The sequence below is a fragment of the Hemitrygon akajei genome, chromosome 3 (assembly GCF_048418815.1).
Source record: "Hemitrygon akajei chromosome 3, sHemAka1.3, whole genome shotgun sequence".
Lineage (NCBI taxonomy): Eukaryota > Metazoa > Chordata > Chondrichthyes > Myliobatiformes > Dasyatidae > Hemitrygon > Hemitrygon akajei.
Window position 1 is genome coordinate 196,303,842 of NC_133126.1, and position 14,496 is coordinate 196,318,337.

Sequence of the window (14,496 nt, forward strand, 5' to 3'; positions counted from 1 at the left end):
ATCTTCACCGGATCCTCGGGGAAGTGTTTTTGTTGCGTCTGCGCAATACTCCTATTGAAGACCTCCGGCGACTTATTCTCTACTTTTTTAAACCTCTTCACTGGACTTACATGGGACCGCTGATGACATAGGCAGAAAGGGGGAAGAAATCATTTACATTGAATGTATAGAGTTATGAAAGAGGCTGAAGATAATGGTCGCCAAGTTGTATGTCTGGATTACACCCTGTGCCTTTGGCAAGTGCAGATAGACTGGTGTTACAGCATGGATGAATGAGTGGCTGCGGAAGAAGGACATGGGCCAGAGTCTCCAGTGCCTGGATCATTGGAAGCTTTCAAATCAGTCACATCAAATCAAGAATAATTATCATTAAAACCATACATAGAGACAGCGTTCATTTGGGACCAAGGAATAAAACATCCAAAATAGTAGCCACACATTCAAAAATGTCAAGTAACATAATTCAAAAGTGAGGTGAAAGTCTCTCAAACATAGTCTCCCGGAAAACAAACAAACAACAACCAGCTCAAGACGCTGGGAGACTATGTCCAGAAATCGATGAATCAGTCTCCAGGCAGCATAAAAGGCACGCAATCCAGCCTGATCAAACACAGAGGTGCAGCGCCAATTGGAGAGGCCAGACGGCAGGAGAGCTCAGACACCGTGTTATAAATAATCCCGCGTAATTCCCCTGGTCTACAGCAGCCCGTGGCCAGAGGCTTAGTTATCACTACAGCTAAGAATACACAGCTCACATGTCGCTTTCCTCAACACTGGAGAAGGGTAACAGACTTGCAGCAATTTACATTATTACTGCCAAACACAGTTTTGCGATTACAATCGAAGTGTTCAAGACAATCTCCCACGGTGATACTGCAAAATTCCGATGCCTGCGAGTAGCGGGCAGCAACCAATCTGCAGCCAGCTGAGCTGCTCTGCACTGAAACCGACTTTTCCGACACACCGATGGGCACATGCGATATTCCGATCAATTCTTCTCCACAATCCTGATCTTCAGCGACTACTTCGACATTCAAGGCGGCCACTCCCTTCAACGTCACTGTCGGCCCCTCCAACACCTCGGCCGGCTCCGTCCCCAACACAGGCCCAGCTAATTCGATCAACCATAATGGAGTAGTTCTGCAGTAACTTATGTTCGGGGCGGAAATGCCTTTGAATCATCACTCTCGCTCCTTCCCCCGGTCGTTTCAATACAGGCCTCGAATGGGTGCACCACACACTACCGCGTTTAAATTGCGTATCCGACCCAATGCGGCCACATACTTCGTCAATCGCAGATCGGAACACTGGGTGAAAAGACAGGGTACCAAAAAAACTCACCCGCCTTTTCCTTGCTGGCTCCGATGAGTCTCCGTAGCAGATGGGTGTTGCTCTCCACCAGAATTAAAACACCACGTGTCTTAACCAGCAGTAACAGCTCAAGAACTTCAGACACTCCCACATCGGCGTCCGAGAACTCCAGTTTCACCGACAAATAACCGTCGTACAGATAATCACCACCACTGATATCCCAAATCCCCAGCGCACCGAATGGATCAAGGGCAAATGATTCAGAGACTGTTTGTAGAACTAACGGTACAGTAACGTGACCTGCGACCCGGTGTCGAGTATGCCTTTGGCATAGATACCCTCTAACCGTACTGGCACGCAGGAGATAGGTCTCACTAATCCGTCAGGAATAGGGTCTTTTCCATTCGAGGGTTCCTTATTGCATTGCTGGGAAAGTGTTTCCCCAGAGACACCAGGCCGTTTCCTCACTGGATCTCCTCTAACCTTCCCGACACCTTTTCCTGCTTAGATACCCGGGGGCTGGCCCTCCGAGTGGCTTCCTGACTCACAACCTCCTGCCGTAGGTGCCCCTCTTCCCCACAGATGTAGCACACGCTAGCGGCCTCTCCTCTTCTCGCGGAACCCGGCCATCCGCAGACCTCTTCGCAGTCCGTCCCCGGGGGCAGGGGGTGTGGGTCTTTCTAACAGTCCTATACTGCGAAGGGTCTACATCCGCCTTGAACCCTGTGACCTTTTAGTTCGAGGCTCTCCCACTACCTCCTTTACTACCACTTCCTGGGTAACTTCACCACAAGGGGCTACAACCGAGGATTTCACCCTGCTGACAAGAGTCCTCCCGCGGCCCAACACCTTCTGATTCCCCCTCACGTCACTGATCAGCTGAAGAAACTTTGGAGGGGGGTGGCGCCGGAGAATTAAAGCAATCTTGTCCTCAGCCTTGGCACCTCAGGTTACCGGGTCCATCCTAAAATGATCCACATCAGCCGCCAGAATGACGCCCTAGCACCGTAGACTATTCATACGTCTCTCTAGCCGAAAAAACGTTATTCGGAAAGCTTCTCCCCATTCTGCTCACGCATGTTTCGAAACTCCCCTAAGAGCTCTCAGGATATTCCGGTCAAACCAAATCCGCATTCCAATGCATCATAAGGGAGGCAGAGGGCTGGTTAACTTTCACGCTCGTACTACCTTAGCCGCCAATCCCCTCAATCTTTCAACCAATCTCAGTTGCTTTGTATCATCAGAGCATTGCCACTCACTTAGCAACTGAGAGGTCTGCTCCACCCTCGTCTTATAATCATCCTACCCCTCGGGAGATGGCGTTATTCCAATGAAAATTCTTAGCTTCTGGCCGGACCCCGCTGCCTTACTCAACGGGAGGCAATGGCGGATGTCAACTCAGAATTCCGACCCTTCACTGGGGGACGGGAACTAATCAAACTTTCCAAATCCGTCCACTCATTTCCCTAATCCCCCAGTAACGAGAGAACCCTTTCTCTGAAATGTCCGCCCTAACTGCTGGCAACTCAGCTCGCTGAGCTCCGTTTCCCGCCTCAATGACAGTATGAACACGTCATGGTCCCGCCTCCCCCTGTGTCACCACTAAACTCTGGCAGATCCACCGCCGTTACGTCAATGCTGTTCTGCACCAACACCATGTCTGAGCTCGCCGTTTTATCAAACTTTCGCGCTACGATTTCCACCTTGCCGACGACTTTAACGGTACTCAACTGTCGAAGTAACAATTCATCCAGCGTACAAAAATCTACCCCACTCAACAAGCACGCATTGATTACTGGTAGTTCTTCAATACACCCCATTTTCGACCTCAGCTTTATTCATAACAGCACTAATTTAAACAGGGCGATCACACAGCCTCTATTTGAATCAAATCCCGGCCGAGCCCCCACAAATGCAACCCCTAAGCTTTCTGCTCGCGTTCTCTTCCATCAATGCTCCCCCTCCTCCGCTCGAAGCGGAGCCGTCTCCCACGACTCTACAAGAAACAAGTATTTCACCACTAGCCAGATATTCTGGTGACCCCGGTACTTGCAAGAATTTAATTACCCAAAGCGTGCTGACATTCCTGGATCAGCCTGGTCGTTTTGGTGATTATGCCCGAAAATTGGAGTAAATTGTCAATCTGCAAGATGGACCTCTGCTCAGCTTGTTCAATACTTTACGGGAGCGAGGATACCCCGCTGCCCATTTATCCGACATTTCGTTTCAGAGTTAAGGAGGATTTTCCATCATTCAGTACGGGGTCAGGAGGCTGCCCACCGACATTTAGACCTGCACCAAGGCAGAAGAACGGTGAGAGCCTATGCAGTGAAATTCCATGTCCTTGCAGTTCAGCGGGATGGAATGAGAGATCTCACACCTCTGTCGTCCGGCGTGGACTGTATGCAGGTGTCCGGAATGAGATCGCTGTCCGGGATGGGAAGAATAGTCTGGATGACTGAATAATTTGGCTATTGGAGTTGACGACCGGGTAACGGAGTTTCGCAGGGAAAGACTGGTTCAAACTTCCAAAGCGCCGTCTGTTCACCTCCTTTCTTCGCCCTCTCCTCCTTTCTCGTCACCTGATCACTGTCTTCCCTCGCTCTCTCCCCCTCCCACACCACCCAACACCAACCACCCGAAGGAGCCTATGCGCATGAGACTGTTTTGGTAGGAACGAGAGCGGCTCCGAAGAACAGGTTCCTGCCGTTATTGTGGTGACCTGGATACATCTGTGAGGAATGTCACTGGAATGTCCAGTAAAAGAGAATACCCGTAAGCAGGGAGGGAAATCCTGATGGGTCGCTTCTCCTTTCAGTCAGTTTCCCCCAATTGTGTAATACTCGCAGCTTCCATATCGTGGATATCTCAGTACCATGAACTTAAGGCGTTTATTGACTCTGGTGCAGCCGAGAATCTTATGGAAATCTCTCTCGCTCAGAGATGGGGAGTTCCCAATCATGAAGTAGGAGAAAATGTCAACGTCAAGGCGTTGGACGGTCGATCTCTGGGAATTGTCAAGATCCACGTTCCCACCCAATCCTTCCAACTGGTGCTCGAAGACAACCATCGTTCAGAATTATCTTTCATTCTGATAATTCCCCAGAACTGCCACAGGCACGTGGTATCCCCTGGTTATTCCGACATAACCCACGCATTGATTGTTCTCTGAAGGTACCCGTAGAGGAGGGACGGCAGGCCTGTCTACCGGCCTTGGTCCAACTCCAGCTGCATTCCATGAATCCAACATGTGACAGCTAAGGGTGTGGACCTTTCTGGGATTCAGGCTGAATACACCAATCTGCTTGAGGTTTCCAAAAGGAAGCCCGCCACCCTGCCCCAACACCGACCTAGAACTCTGCCATAGACCTCCAACCTGGTAGTACTCCTACCAAGGGTCGGCTCTTTTTCCTCTCTCGTCCTGAAACGGTGGCCATGGAAGAATACATGAAGGGTGCATTGAGCATTGGGTTTATCCGTCCGTCAACTTCGGCAGCAGGAGAGGGCTTCTTTTTTTGTGATCCAGAAAGACGAGAAGCTTCGTCCTTGAATCGATTATCGGCCCTGAACAACATCACTGTGAAGAATCCATACCGTCTTCCCTTGCTGGCGTCTGCGTTTGCACATACCCCGGGAACCAACATATTTTCCAAAATTGATCTGCCCAATGCTTTCAATCTGATTCGTATAAGAGAAGGGGATGACTAGAGAACGACTTTCAAGGCTTCCAATGGCCAATATGAGTAGCTGTTGATGCCTTTTGGTCTGGCTAAAGCCCCCGCTGTATTCCAGGCCTTCGTTTACGATGTGATCAGGGACATGTTGAACCAGTATGTGTTTGTCTATTTAGATGACACCCCGATCTATTCCAGATGTTATCAGGAACATATCCAGCATATCTGGAGAATACTCGGACATCTTCTTGAAATTAACCTGTACGCCAAGCCTGAAAATTGCCACTTCCATGAAGACCAGGTGTCGTTTTTGGCCTATGTACTTACCCCATCAAGTGTGCAAATGCAATGTGTTAGAGTACAGACAGTGACAGATTGGACCAAAACCTCTGCAGTCAAACAGGAATGGCGCTTCATGTGGTTTGCAAAATTTTATCGCGGCTTCATCTGGAATTTCGGCTGTATCATGGCTCCAGTAACTGCACTCACCAAGAAGACCTCGGGAGGATTCCATTGGACGGACTAGCCGACCAAGCATTTTCAGAGATAAAACGACATTACACCACTGCCTCGGTAATGCAACACCGAGACATCTCAGCCATTCTTTGTCGAGCTGGATGTATCCGATTTAGATACTGGAGCTGATCCCTCTCAGCCTCTCGCCTGCGGATAGCCGGCTGCCCACCAGCTCCTTTCTTTCCCGTCGCTTGACTCCGGAAGAGAGAAATTACGACGTTGGCAATCGGGAGCTTCTGGCTGACAAGGAGCCCGTAGAGGTATGGCAACACTGGCTTGTGGAGGCAGAACATCCATTCTTGGTCTGGAGAGATCGAAAGAACATCACCTATATTTAGGGTGCTAAGAGACTCAACTCACGTCAAGTCTGGTGGGCTCACTTCGTCACCTGCTTCATTTTCAACCTCACGTATCGTCCCGGCAGCAAAAATATAAACGTCGGCGTTCTCGCCCGGCAGTTCGACGGATCTGAGGACAATTCCGATCCAGAGTCCATTCTTCCTCCCTCGTGTTTCGCTTTCCCAGTGATCTGGCCAATAAAGGCAGACGTGAGACCCAGATCCAGGCCCGGATGGGGGTCCTCTCAAACTGATGTCTGTCCCTGCTGCGGTGCTTTCCAAAGTGTTGGAATAGGGTTACCCTTCCGTCTGGCTGGACATCCGTGAATTCAACTGACTCAGAAGTTTATAAATAGACAATTTTGGTGGCCATCTATGCCCAGGAGGTCCACGACTTTGTATGTACCTGTCCTACCTGCACTTGGAACAAGACATCACGCCAGCTTCCTGAGGGTCCTTTATGTCCACTGCCTGTGACCCACCGCCCCTGTTCCAACCGCTCAGTAGATTTCATCACTGGGCTGCCCGGTCAGATGGAAACTCCACCATTTTGGTCGTTGTAGATCGATTTTCCAAAGCTGCTCATTTCATTGGGCTCCCCAAGCTCCCATCGGTTCGTGAGAATGTCACGCTCATGGTTCAACTTGTCTTCAGGCTCCATGGCTTTCCTCAAAAAAATGTGTCTGATCGCGGACCACAGTTCACTTCCCACTTTGGAAGGCTTTCTGCTGCCTTGTCGGATTCATGACAAGCCTCTCGTCAGGCTTCCACACCCAATTTAATGGACAGAGTGCGAGAGTGAAGCAGGAGCTGGAGAAAACCCTGCGCGGCCTTGCCTCTTCCAACCCCTCTTCCTTGAGCTACAACTGGTTTGGGCAGAGATCGCCCACAATATCCTCTAGTCGACCTTCACCAGAATGTCTCCCCTTGAATGCCAGAAGGGATTCCAGTTCTTGTTCTTCCCTGATCGACGTAACTGAACAGCTGATCCAGCGCTACAAGCGCACCTAGAGACGAGCTAGGGGTTCTCTGCTTCGCGCCGAGAAACCGGATTCCCGGCAGGCTGATCGGGTCCATCGACGGGTAAGGCCATTCAAACCAGGGGAAAAGGTATGGCTATCTTCAAGAGATCTGCCCCTAAAAGTACAGAATGCGGAAATTGGCACCGGGCTACGTGGGACCGTCTGTAGTGGAAAAGACTGTGAAGAAGGTGTCCTATAGATTGCGCGTGCCAGCATCAAAAAATATCCACCCAACATTCCATGTTTCCCTGTTCAAGCTGGCTACTACCTCTCCCCTAGCTACTGTCACACTACCACTCCTCCTCCCCTCCTGCTAGATGATTCTTTTGTCTATACTGTGCGGCACTTCGTGGCATCTCGCCGTGTGCGTGGTAAGGTCCAGTACCTTGTGGACTGGGAAGGGTATGGCTCAGAAGAACATACATGGATCCTGGTGAAGGGCATCTTGGACAATTCGCTGATTAGAAAATTCCAGGGTACACAGGTCTGTGGCGGCCCTGGGGCTGCGCCTAGGGAGAAGGGCCCTGTGACAACCACGGATCCGAAAGTGCATTAGAAACGGCAATTGCGCTTGTGGATTTGTACAAGTCAGCTAATGTTTATTTAATTGTGATAATATTTAACTCCATACTTGTCGTCGTAGTGCTTGTCGAGTTTTGGACAGAGCACAGTAACGCTTCGCTGCCTGTTTGCTTTAGCCCTTCACTGAGAAATTGGACTTTTGAGTCAATTGATTCTGAAGACCAGCGGTATTCGTTTAGTATTTAGATTTTTTACAGACGCAATGTAGGCTTCGTTTCCAATTTGAGAGTTTTTTGTTAACGACCCTATTTGGACTTGGGTTTATTGCTTATTTTTCCCTTTAACACTGTTCACATTAAAGTTCGTGAACTGTCAACCTGCTTCAGTGTCTCTCACACCGCATTGGGCCATATCCGGACCTAATAACCTTAAAGAGGTTTTCATTGACAAATTTAACAGGACATAGTAAAAAAAATATGTTCCGATAAATTTAATCCATACCTCATTTAATTGTAAATGCCACCGTGGCAGTAGCAGGGAAAGCACAGAAAAAGTGCAATGGAACTAGAATTTATCGTGCAAAGTTTGAAATCAAATGGTTGAGTATGGCAGGCTACTGTGCATTTAAATGCAAGTATTGTATAAAATGAAGTTGAGGTGTAGACATGGATCATTTAGTGGAATTCGACATTGTAGCCATTCATAAGAGCTGTTGACAGGACGGACAGGACTAGCAGCCTAATGTTCCTTGTATCCATTTTAATTAGATTTGATGGAGCGGGTAGGTGTAAAAGGCAAGAGATGGCGTTACTTGTCAGGGAAAATGTCACTGCTGTGCTTAGGCAGGACAGAGTAGTGAGATCGTTTGCTGAAGCTATCTTGCTGGATCTGATGAATCAGAATTGGATAAACACATTTCTGTTAAAGAGACTTGTTGCAAGAAACTTGAATATCTGTAAGTAGGTGACTTCCTACATATTGACTGGGACTCCCATACAGTAAAAGGCCTGGATGGTACAGAGATTTTCATTGTGTACAGGACAGTTTCGTTAATTTGAAAAGAGCTTCGTATGAGTAAACTGGTTCTGAAAAGCTGGTGCACAGCAGGTAAAGACAGATCCGAAGAAAGAAGATGAATGAGCAGTGTAAGAAATGAAATAGAACTCATTAGAAGGAACAAGGACAACTAAAGAAAGGCATGAGCTTGTTCTTTCTGGCAAGGTGACGGAAAATCCTAAGATGTTCGACAGATTAACTAAGAGTAAAACGATGTTAAGGGCCAAAATTGGTCCTCCGGAGGATCAGAATCATCATCTGAGTGTGAAGGCAAAAGAGATGGGGTCTGTATTTAATTGACTTTCTGCGGCAAAATGATCCAGAATGTCGTGTGGGAAAGTAGCAGCGTGGTCATGAACACAGAGTACAGAGGAAGAGGCAAATTACATCGGGTAAATACCCAGGTCCTGATAATGTGTTCCTTTGTACCCGATGGGAGGCAGGTGCGGAATTTACGGGGGCACTAACAGAGATATTTAAAACACTGTTAGCTACAAATAAGATACCGGCAGATTGGACGAGAGGTAAATGTTGTTCTGTTGTTCAACAACGGTTCCAAAAATAAGGTAGAAGAGTATAGGCTGACGAATGTGTCACATATACAGGGAAAGGCATTCTTAGGGAAGGGTATATAAGACCATAAGATAGAGGAGCAGAATTGGTTCCCTTATCCATCGAGGCTACTCATCCATGTCATCATAGCTGATACAATTTTCTTCTCAGCTTCAGTCTTCTGCCGTATCCCTGTATCCATTCGTACCCTGACCAATTCAGAATCTTCACCCTCTGCCTTAAATATCCATGAAAACTTGGCCTCTTGAAATTAATGTTGTAATCGCATTTGCCTTCCTGCCAAAGATTCAGCCTGTGAACGAACCGTGATGGGATCCTGTACAACGAATCCCAAGTCCCTTTGCGCCTCTACGTTTCTGTTTTTGTATTTTCTCGCCACCTAGAAAATAGTCAACCCCTTTATTTGTTGTAACAACGTGGATCACCATACATTTCCCGACACCGTATTCGATCATCTATTTCAGAGCCCATTCTCATTATCGGTTTACGTTCTTCAGCAGTCTCCAGCTTCCTCAAAACTACCTCCCTTTCCAGCTATCTTTACTTTGTCTGAAAACTTTGCAACAAAGCCATCAATTCCATCATCCAAATTATTGGCATAGAACTAAAGAACCAGAGAACCATAGAAGGTTACAATACAGAAACAGCCCTTTTGGTCCTTCTTGGCTGTGTGAAAACATTTTTCCGCCTAATCCCACTGACCTACCACTGGACCATATACCTCCATTCACTTCTCATCCATGTACCTGTCCAAGATTTCCTTAAATGTTAAAAGTGAACTCGCAATCACCACTTCAACTGACTGCTCAGTCCACACTCCCACCACTCTGAGAGAACAGAATATCTAATGTTCTGTTATACATTTTCCCATTCACCCTTAACCCATGACCTCTGTTTTTTTTCTCCCCTTGCATCAATGGAAACAGCCTGCTTGCATTCACTCTATCTATAGCCATCATAAATTTATATACAGTCCCCCTATCAAATCTCCCCTCATTCCTCTATGCTCCAGGGAATAAAGTCATAACCTATTCAAAATTTCTCTGTAACTCAGAATCTCAAGTCCCGGCAACATCATATAGAACATAGAATAGTACAGCATAGTACAGGCCCTTCGGCCCACAATGCTGAGTCGTCCCTTAAACCCTGTCTCCCATATATCTCCCCAACTTCAATCCATCCATATACCTGTCCAGTAGTCTCTTAAATTTCACTAGTGTATCTGCCTCCTCCACTGACTCAGGCAGTACATTTCAAGCACCAACCACTCTTTGAGTAAAAAAAAACTTCCTCTAATATATTCCTTGAAATTTCCACCCCTTACCTTAAAGTCGTGCCCTCTTGTATTGAGCAGTGGTGCCCTGGGGAAGAGGCGCTGGCTGTACACTCTATCTATTCCTCTTAATATCTTGTATACCTCTATCATGTCTCCTCTCATCCTCCTTCTCTCCAGAGAGAAAAAAAAACCGAGCTCCCTAAATCTCTAACCATAATGTATACTTTCTAAACGGGGCAGCATCCTGATAAATCTCCTTTGTACCGTTTCTAATGCTTCCACATCCTTCCTATATTGAGGCGACCAAGAATGGACACATTTCTCCTAGTGTGGCCTAACCAGAGTTTTATAAAGCTGCTTCACTACCCTGCGACACTTAAACTCTATCCCTCGACTTATGAAAGCTAACACCCCAGAAGCTTTCTTAACTACCCTATCTACCTATGTGGCAACTTTTGGGGATCCGTGGACATCTACCCCCAGAACCCTTTGCATGTCCACACTCCCAAGTATCCTGCCATTTACTTTATACTCTGCCTTGAAGTTCGCCCTTCCAAAGTATACCACCTCACACTTCTCTGGGTTGAACCCATCTCCTTCCTGTTCATGACCTGCCGATACTGACTCAAACGAGGATTCTCCTACATCACGCACCCTTTCTGTAGCTGTTATCGGATCCCTGGCCAGTAATACCACACCTCCTCCTCTACCCCCACTCCCCATACCTTTTAAAACATTGAATTCCAGTAATATTGAGAATCCATTCCTGTGCTGGTGCCAGCCATGTCTCTGTAATGGCCACTACATCATAACTCCATGTATGTATCCAAGCCGTCAGTTCATCAGTTTTGTTCCTGATGCTTCTTGCATTGAGGTACACACACTTTAGCCCTTCTACCTTACTAGATTTATACCATTTATTCTGTTTCTCTTTCCTAAAATCTTCTTTATATGTTAGGTCTGGCTTTACTCCATACACTATACTTGAAGCTCTCGCATGACCTTTATGCTCCTCCACCTCACTAACTGTTCTAATACTACTGTTCTCCTCCCCCTGCAAATCTAGTTTAAACCCCCCGGAACATCACTAGCAAAACTTCTCGTAGGGATGTTAGTCCCCCTCTAGTTCAGGTCAATCCGTCCCGTCGGAACAGGTCCCACATTCGCAGGAACAATACCAAATTATCCAGAAACCGGAAGTCCTCCCTTCTGCACCAACTATTTTGCCACGTATTTAGCTGCATTATCTTCTTACTTCTAGCCTCACTAGCACATGGCACGGGAAGCAATCATGAGTTTGCAACCCTGGAATTCATGTCCTTCAACTTTGCACCTAACTCCCTAAATTCTCTTTGCAGGAGCTCCTCCTTCTTCCTATCCACGTTATTGGTCTCTACATGGACCACGACATCTGGCTGCTCAATTTCCCTCTTGTGAATACTGAGAACTCGATCCGAGATATCAGGGACCGTGGCAACAGGGAGGCAACAGACCATCCGGGATTCTCGATCTCTTCGACAAATCCTCTTATCTGTTCCCCTAACTATCGAATCCCCTATCACTACTGCTCTCCTCTTTTCCCTCCTTCCCTTCTGAGCTGAGGGCCCAGTCTCGGTGCCAGAGACGCAACCACTGCAACTTGTCCCTGGTAGATCGTCCCCAACAACACTATCCAAAACAGTTTATTTTGATGATGGGAACGGCCACAACGATGCTCTGCCTATCCTATCTAATCCCTTCCCTCTCCTGTCAGTCACCCAACTACCTGCCTCCTGATTTTTTGATCTGTCTTTACTTCATGCACTAGACTTGCAGCTCTCGCATGACCTTTATCCTCCTGTACCTCACTATCTGCTCTAACACTCTGCTTCGCCTCCCCCTGCAAATCTAGTTTAAACCCACCAGAGCAGCACTAGCGAACCTTTCCGCAAGGATGTTAGTCCACCTCGAGTCCAGGTGCATCATCCTTGTAAACTTTCTCTGTACTGTTTCATCCATATTAATATTCTTCCTGTAATTCGGTGACCTATATATAAAAAAAAAACATTTAAAAATCGGTCACCACAAATACCTCGCAGGAATACCAATCGTCACTGACAGCTAACTAGAAAATGCTCTCTTTATTCCGACTCTTTGCCTCCCGCCAGTCAGCCACTGCATTATCCATGCTAGATTCTTCTTTGTAATACAATGGGCTCCTTTCTTGTTAAGCAGCTTCATGTGTGGCTTCTTGTGAAATGCTTCTGAAAATCCAAGCACCCAACATCAACTCACTTTCTTTGGTCTACACTGCTTATTATGTTTAGATAATTCCAACAGTTTCATAGGCAAGATATGCCCTTCCAGAAACCATTTTGACTACCGCTTGCTTTATCATGTGCCTCCAGGTACTGTGAGGCATCATCTTAATGATCACTTCCAAACTCTTCCCTAACTAACTCACCTTCTGTTTCCTCTATTCTGCAGTTCTCCATTCTTAACGAGTAGGGTGTCATTTACAATGTTGCATTCTTCCAGAAATTTCCAGAAAATAGTGATTATTGACCGAGCATTATAAATCCTCCAAGATCTTTTCAAGCACCTCTTTCGGAACACAGGGGTGTATAACATCTGGTCTACGCGATATGTCTACCTTCGAACGTTTCAGTTTCCCTAAAGCCTTCTCCCTAGTAATAGTAACTTCACACACTTCTTGAACGCTGACTCCTGGAGCTTTCGTAGCACTGCTAGTGTCGTCCTTAGTGAAGGCTGACGCAAAATACTTCTTCAGTTCATCTGCCAATTCGTTGTCACCCATTACTACCTCTCAAGAATCATTTTGCAGTGGTCCAATATTTACTCTTGTCACTCTTTTATACTTTATGTATCTGAAGAAAGTTCTGGTATCTTCGTTAATGTTGTTGATTAGCTTAATTTTGTATTCCATATTTACATCCTTGATGACTCTTTCGTGCCCTCTATGGGTTTTTCAATGTTCTTGAATCCCGTAGCTTCCCACTAATTTGCCTGCATATTGAAATCCTCCATAACTATCAGAAAATTTACCTTTGTCGTGCATTTTCTATTTCATGGTAATTTGTAGGCGACATTCTTCCTACTCGTTAGGGGGTCGGTATACAGCGCCCATAGGTCCCTTTTAACCTTTGCTGGTCATTAGCTGAGGTTCAACATCCGCCTGACCATTATCAATCTTTCTAAAGATTTGATTTCTTTTTTTTTACCCACGTAATAAAACTACCCTTCTCTGACTTTCTGCAATTCCTTAGATGCAATCTGTATCCTTGGACATTAAGGGCTCACCTATATTCCTCCTTCAGCCACTGTTACTTGATGCCGACGATTTCAAACCTGACAAATTACAAATGTGCTGCAAGTTCATTTAAATAATTCCATATATTGCGCGCATTCGAGTATCAACACCTTAAACCCGTATTCGTCCTTTTCGATTTTTTTTCTCCCTCTTACTTTGCAACTCATCCTGCTGACGGCAATTTTGCCCTATCATGAGACCTCTATTTATTACACATAATTTCTGTTGTAAACCAGCTACCTCATCTTCAGCAATTTTGTCCGCCTTTCCTACGATACCAATTTCATTGAAACAAAGGTAGCGCTGAACACGTCTTTTCATTTTTAAGTTTGTCTCAGGTATTACCAACATCGGCCCTAACCTCTCCACTAACTGTTCTGGCATTCTGAATCCAATCCCCCTGTAACGCTACGTTAAACCACTCTGTGCAGCATTAAGAAATTTTCCCGCTGCTAAATTAGCCCCTTTCCAATTCAGGTGGAAACTGTCCCTTCCGTAAATGTCCCGCCTTCACTGCAAGACAGTCAAATAACCAAAAAAATACTTTGCCCTTCTCACTACACCAATTCCTATCGAATTCTATACCAAGCACCTCTAAGCATAGTCACCATGGCTTTGCCCATGGTAGGTGGTGTCTAATCAATCATAGAGTACTTTACCAGGCAGGTTGATGTGGACAAGGCAGCGGATGTTGTCTATATGGGCTCCCGTAAGGCATTCTACAAACTCCTGCGTGAGAGGTTCGTTAAGAAGGTTTAGCCGCTTGGCATACGGTGAATTAACAAATTGGATTGGACATCAGGGCAAGTCAGAGAAAGGATTAGAAGCCTGGCTTTCTGACTGGAGGCCTATGACTAGTTTTGTGCCGTAGAGACTGGTATGTTTGCATTCTTGTTAT